The following is a 6,000-nucleotide window of genomic DNA, read 5'->3' as shown; positions in this document are numbered from 1 at the left end:
CGACTGAGATCCGAAGAAGATTCCGAGTGAAGGAAAGTCCTTGTTCCAGTAGAAAAGATCGGTAATCTGGGATAAAACCGACACGTCACCTTCTTTCACCTGTTTCAGGGATACCAACTCAGAGTAAGTATGTTATCACATTTTGACACTTGTAAATTGGTGTGGAAGACGTTTAGAACCATCATTATTATATAATATTTACTGTTATAACATTCATCAAAAGAATCATACTTTCATGATTTTATGAACAGACAAAAAGATACAAAACTGATCAATGCAGTGTATATGACCTGGTGTAAAAAGATAAAATAGCTTTGGTAAACTGCTTTCGATTTCATAAAGTGCCTGCTGTCACATGGCTTATTCCTTTTTATCAATTTGATTAAAACCTATCCATGTATTATTGAGACAACAAGGTTCAGTTACTTGATGGTCATTTTACTGAGAACAGTAGTAACAATGAATACAAAAAATAATTCGGAAAAGAGTGTACATGTATGAAACATGTAAACAAAATTTCAGTGCATATGCATGACTGCAAATAGGACATATCTTTCAATTATTTATGAGATGATGTCATATATTTTGTTTGAATTATTAAACCTAACCACAAACATAAAAAACAACAAAAAAAAACCCCAAACGTTTTAGTACCGATGTATATTTAGCAGTACTCTATTTCAGGTAACAATTACCACTTCTGATGGTTTCAAGAGGACTGTACTTCATCCCCTATGTAGTTTGGCACTTCGACTACTGCTCCCGACTTCAGAAATCAGAATTTCTGAATTTTAACACTCGGTAGAGAAGTACTGAAACCTTGCGTAATAAGAGGTGTATGTGGTGTAAATGAGGGAGACATTGCTGGACTATCTTTAAAAAAAGAACGTTCGACTCTAAGGACTACGACTGTATCAAATCTTCAAGGCCTATTTTGGAAAGCTATTACAAACGAAGGGAAAAGGAGAGTTTCAACATACTGGACACTTTCACAAATATTTGCATCAAACCCTTCTTACCAAAGAAATAAGACAAAGGAAGAACATTCTCTGCTTCCTGCAATAGTTTCTGCTGGTTCAAAACTTTCATCTATTTACAACTGGGAACTGAATGGCCTGCAACACTTAAACAGCATTGTACTTCTGAAGGGTGGCGCAAAGAAGTCTGCATTTAGAAGACTGTGTGTGACAAATGACAGCACAAGTTATTCGACAGCTATATCTGATACAGAGCATCTATCTGTAAAATAGGATGTAACCATAAATGAGTGGAAAACTCAATGTGAAGCTGATGGTCTTCTAGAAAGTGAATACTTACAGACTGTATCGATCAGAAGCAGAAAGGTATGTGGTAGGACATGGGTCTCTCCAAAAGCACTTCCATCTTGACCAAGAAGCAAAAGGCACTTGATGCACATAGTAGAAGGGTGCATCCAGGTTGCTATTCCGTTGGTGACAATGTTGACTTTTGTAGTAAGAGTAAGATTTATGTCTTCAAAACGCCAAACAAAAGTCACCATATGTTCCAAATATCTGCTTACAAGTACATGGTTGATGGGAACACTTTGGATGATATAAATATATCTCACACTGGCAAATCAAATGGCAGAACACCGTCTAAACGAGGTCAAGGACTAAAGCCCAAAATAGAAGAATTCCACAGTCAGGCAGAGTTTCTAAAATCAATTTGGAGCCTTCTTTATGCTACACCTTCATCAAACTCAATTGGGGCATTGTACGCAGCCAGAAATAAAATGAATTCAAGGAGTGTACCATCAGATCCCCATGATAACTACTATGCATTTTGAGACTTCATGGATAAGGATACAACAGCCTACATCATTGCTGGTGGCCTTCAGCACTTCAAATTGGAATGCATAAATGCTAAACCTGAACTAGAATATGAAGGTCCAGTTGGGGTCAAAGAAACCATGATGGAGTACATCACTGGGCATACCTGTCAGTTTGTAAAAAATCATGGCAGCCGTTCTGTGTCAAACCTTCTTCATTATGGCATTTAGTCTAATGGCATCGCGTGCAGATATTGTAGCAAGATGTATCAAAGGTCAATGCCACTACGAAAACATGAACCTCGGGTACACGGACATCCTGATCCAAAGTTTAACCAGCAACCAGAGATCAGCCCTTCCGTCGAAGCATCCTCCACATCTACCAAGTCCACTGTGTATGCCTACACAAAGCTCTGTCTGACACTATGATTGCTGAGACTCTATCACAATGATGCCATGAAGTATGGAGATGGTGGCAGGCTGTTACGAATTCTTTTGTTTATATTACAAAAGTGGCAAGCGCATTAAATATGCATTATCCCTTCTTGAGACTTCTGCACATGGTCTTCTTTCAGAAGGACAGGCAGAAAGATTGGTATGTAACAGAACCATCAACTATCAGGGGAAAATAGACGCCGACCATCGTCATGGTCTTGACCTTGAACACTGCAACAAAGTATTTAAGGAAGATGTTCATGCATACCGGGGACAATACACTCAAAAAACTATCGTGAGAGTTAGCAGGACTTGTCACTGACAGCATTTGCAAGAAGTTTGATAATATTAATGCGTTTAGTTTAAAGACAAAGTACTGGGAAACACAAGAAAACCGATGTGTCAGAGGACATTCTACAACTGTCTGAACATCTACACTCTGTAGTGGAGATGTATTCAACAATGATGACAAAGTTCATGATCACTTTCTAAACCTAAGAGATCCTTTAACATCTCTTGACAAGGAAGACATCCAAACTTGGATATCATCAAATGTGAAGAAAATGAGTTCTAAACTGTGCTACAGATAATTTCATTCACTCTCTGAACTGTACATCAGGACAATTGGGTTTCTTGTGGTATTTTTATCCACCTCACTGTCGGTAGACATGTCTTGTCTTCACTGGATGAAGATCTTCTTGAAGAATCGCTTTCAAAATAAGAGGAGGCGAATATCCTATCCAGGATAACTGATGAGTTTCTGCCACACGTTTGGCTACATTCACAAACGTCCTCGCAACGGCACTGACATTTGCACTTAAGAGCGCACAGATCACAACAGTTATGTGGTGCGACATGAACTTCCTTTACAATACTGTTCAATACATGACATAACTGCATTCTTCACCTTTCATATTTGAGCAATATGGCATGTGTTTGTGTATTTTGATCTCTTCCACCTCTTCCGGTTTCTTGCATGCAATCCACGACGTCCTGCGCTGGACCATAGTGAATGATATTGCTTAAACCTTGAACATCGAGACCAATGCTAAATAATGTTGATATTAAAACTACACGCTTTGTACCCTGAGGATAAATGTATCAAGAACAAATGCTTTCTTCAACCTCATCGTCTCTTTTAGAGTGGAACATATCAAATAACCTATTTCGGTCATCATTTGGGCCACTGTTGGTCTTAAAATCAACATAAGACCTAAGAGAATCAATCAGATATTCGTAAAGGTCGCACCTCTGGCGTATTCTTCTGAAGAATATTATCATCTTTGGAGTCTTCTGGGCATGTTCCAGAAGTAGATCTGCAAGCCATGCAAAGTCTTCAGTTATGTCGTTACTATCACATATTGCATTTATTTGGGCTCAAAATGATGTTTTCACATTTCTGAACGCACATTTTTCTTTGATTATCTCCTGAGTTTTCACAGATGCCATGGCTGTGAGGGCAACAATAGGGACGGTTGTTAGAATTTTGCTCTCCGAGCTAGCCATAAGCTGGTCGAAATGGAGCTTTGTTATGTCACTGGACATTCCACTGTAAAGACATATGAAACTTATTACACTCTATACTCATTACATCACTGAATACACAATGATATTTAAAAAGTGGTCTAATGGAACGTGTTATATTTGGGATTCCACTTTCTCAGTAAAGTACAGATTGCCTTGGCTTCCATAAAAAATCGGATAAGGCGGAGAGCTAGTAGTCTACACTACGGACATTGTGCACTCAGCCCAACAAAAGTACCAGAATCAGGACTTAACTGTGTAATCCCAAATAAACCATAGGGTTCATTACGTCATAGTTTCATTATTTATGTGAATGTTGCTCAGAAAAATAATGAAAAGCTGAGGTAAAAGGATTTAAGTGTGTGTGTGTGTGTGTGTGGATTTGCAATGAGAGTTGTTCAGTACTGATGTGGTGTCCGTAAGGTTTCCAAATTAAAGACTTTTTATGAACATGCTAAAGACTCGGTTCAAAGCACGGAGATAAACATATTGAATGCTTTAAGTATGCTTGTATTATTGTTAGACACAAGTTTAAGTATATTGTTATAAATGATTTAATGTAAACCATAGTTCACATTTGAACTGCAAAAGAAAACTTTATGCATGGGTGTCTTTCACGTAATGTTTAAATTCAGTTTCATAGTTTCCGCTATGAGATGTGAGTAAGTGGGCTGTACAGGAAAACCTGATTGACAATTGGGTTGTTGACTTTACATTGAGACTTCATCTGATCCCGGCTTTTGTCCAAATTCATCTCATTACCCACGAATTGCTAGTACAACTGACCTAAGTCATCCTTGTAGTATTCCAAGGAAAATGTTAACTTTCAGGAAAACATGTCATGACATCATTTGTGTCGTTAATTAGTTTTTCCTTGTTTGTGTTTGCACCCAAAGAAACACCATGTGGGTACCACGGAAAGTGAGGGATGTGTTTGTATACAATAAATCACTGGATTAATTATACACCATTTTCTCTAACATTGCGACATCATGTTGATACAGTAGCTCCTCTGAGACATCACTCTCCGAGTGGTAAACAAGCAAAGCAAACATTGTAGTGAATATATATATGAAGATTGCATACTTACAATACAGTGCGCCTCATCTATGAAAACAGTGATTGAAAATAACTTAAGTGGTAAGGATGTTTATTTTGTTCACCAACTGGGAATGGAAAATCACTGACGTTTGAGACGGAAGAAAATACAAACCATGTTACTGTCATTGTGGTGTCACCATTGATTGCCCTGGTGAAGTAACAAACAGAGAAATGTTTGTCGTTAGGGATTAAAACAGTGTACCCGAATGGTACAAAACGGAGGATCGTCACCTTTCAGTATATATTCGTGTGTGTATCTTGTGTGGCCAATGCGACATCGTCGCATGATGACCTCTACAAATCTATACCAAAAAAAGTTTTATCGCATGTTATTTATTTATAACGTCTTCTTCTGCATCAGGACCCGTGAAAGTTCCGGGGTAGAATAGGCCTTCAGCAACCATTGCTTGTCATGAAAGGAGACTATGCATGTCGTAAGAGGCGACTAACGGGATCGGGTGGTCAGGCTTCCTGACTTGGTTGACACATGTCATTGATTCCCAATTGAAGAGATCGATGTTCATGTTGTTGGTCACTGGATTGTCTGGTCCAAACTCGGTTATTTATAGACAGCCGCCACATCACTCACTCTTCTGGATCAGATCACGGATATAAGATCTAAGGATGACTTTATAATCAGTGTAAGGAATGAGAAGTGGTGTCACAGATTTGTGACAGATCACGATGTCGTATTGGCCAGTAGCAAGTTCAGTATATAATTCAATACTTTCTATTAAAAATGGATGTTTACAAGAATCACATTTAATAGCCTGAAGCCAAGAGAGAGAATCTGAAAATATGATATATTGTTTATAATACAGGGTGTCTTAGAGAGCCGTTAATATAGCGCTTGCTTCTGCACTAAAATAGAGCTGTTATCCGGTATGCTAGTGAATATTGTCTTGGATCCAATGACATTGGCACAATCTACTGCGCCACCGTCCTTGAACCCGTCTGTAAATAAGGATTTGTAATTGTTTATATTATTTTCTTGTTTATATTGTAATTCAGTAGTTTCTGAATTTTTATAGACAAAGTCTAAAACCTTGGTGCTGGACAGCATGAAGTATTTTTAGGTTGCTGTTGCAGGCTCCACCATAGACGATAGAGCCATAATTGGTCGTATCTGAACTTGGTCGCAAGACGAATCT

This window comes from Haliotis asinina, chromosome 15, assembly GCF_037392515.1.
Source record: "Haliotis asinina isolate JCU_RB_2024 chromosome 15, JCU_Hal_asi_v2, whole genome shotgun sequence".
Classification (NCBI taxonomy): domain Eukaryota; kingdom Metazoa; phylum Mollusca; class Gastropoda; order Lepetellida; family Haliotidae; genus Haliotis; species Haliotis asinina.
The sequence above is the reverse complement of the archived record's forward strand: the minus strand, read 5'-3'. Positions refer to the sequence as shown.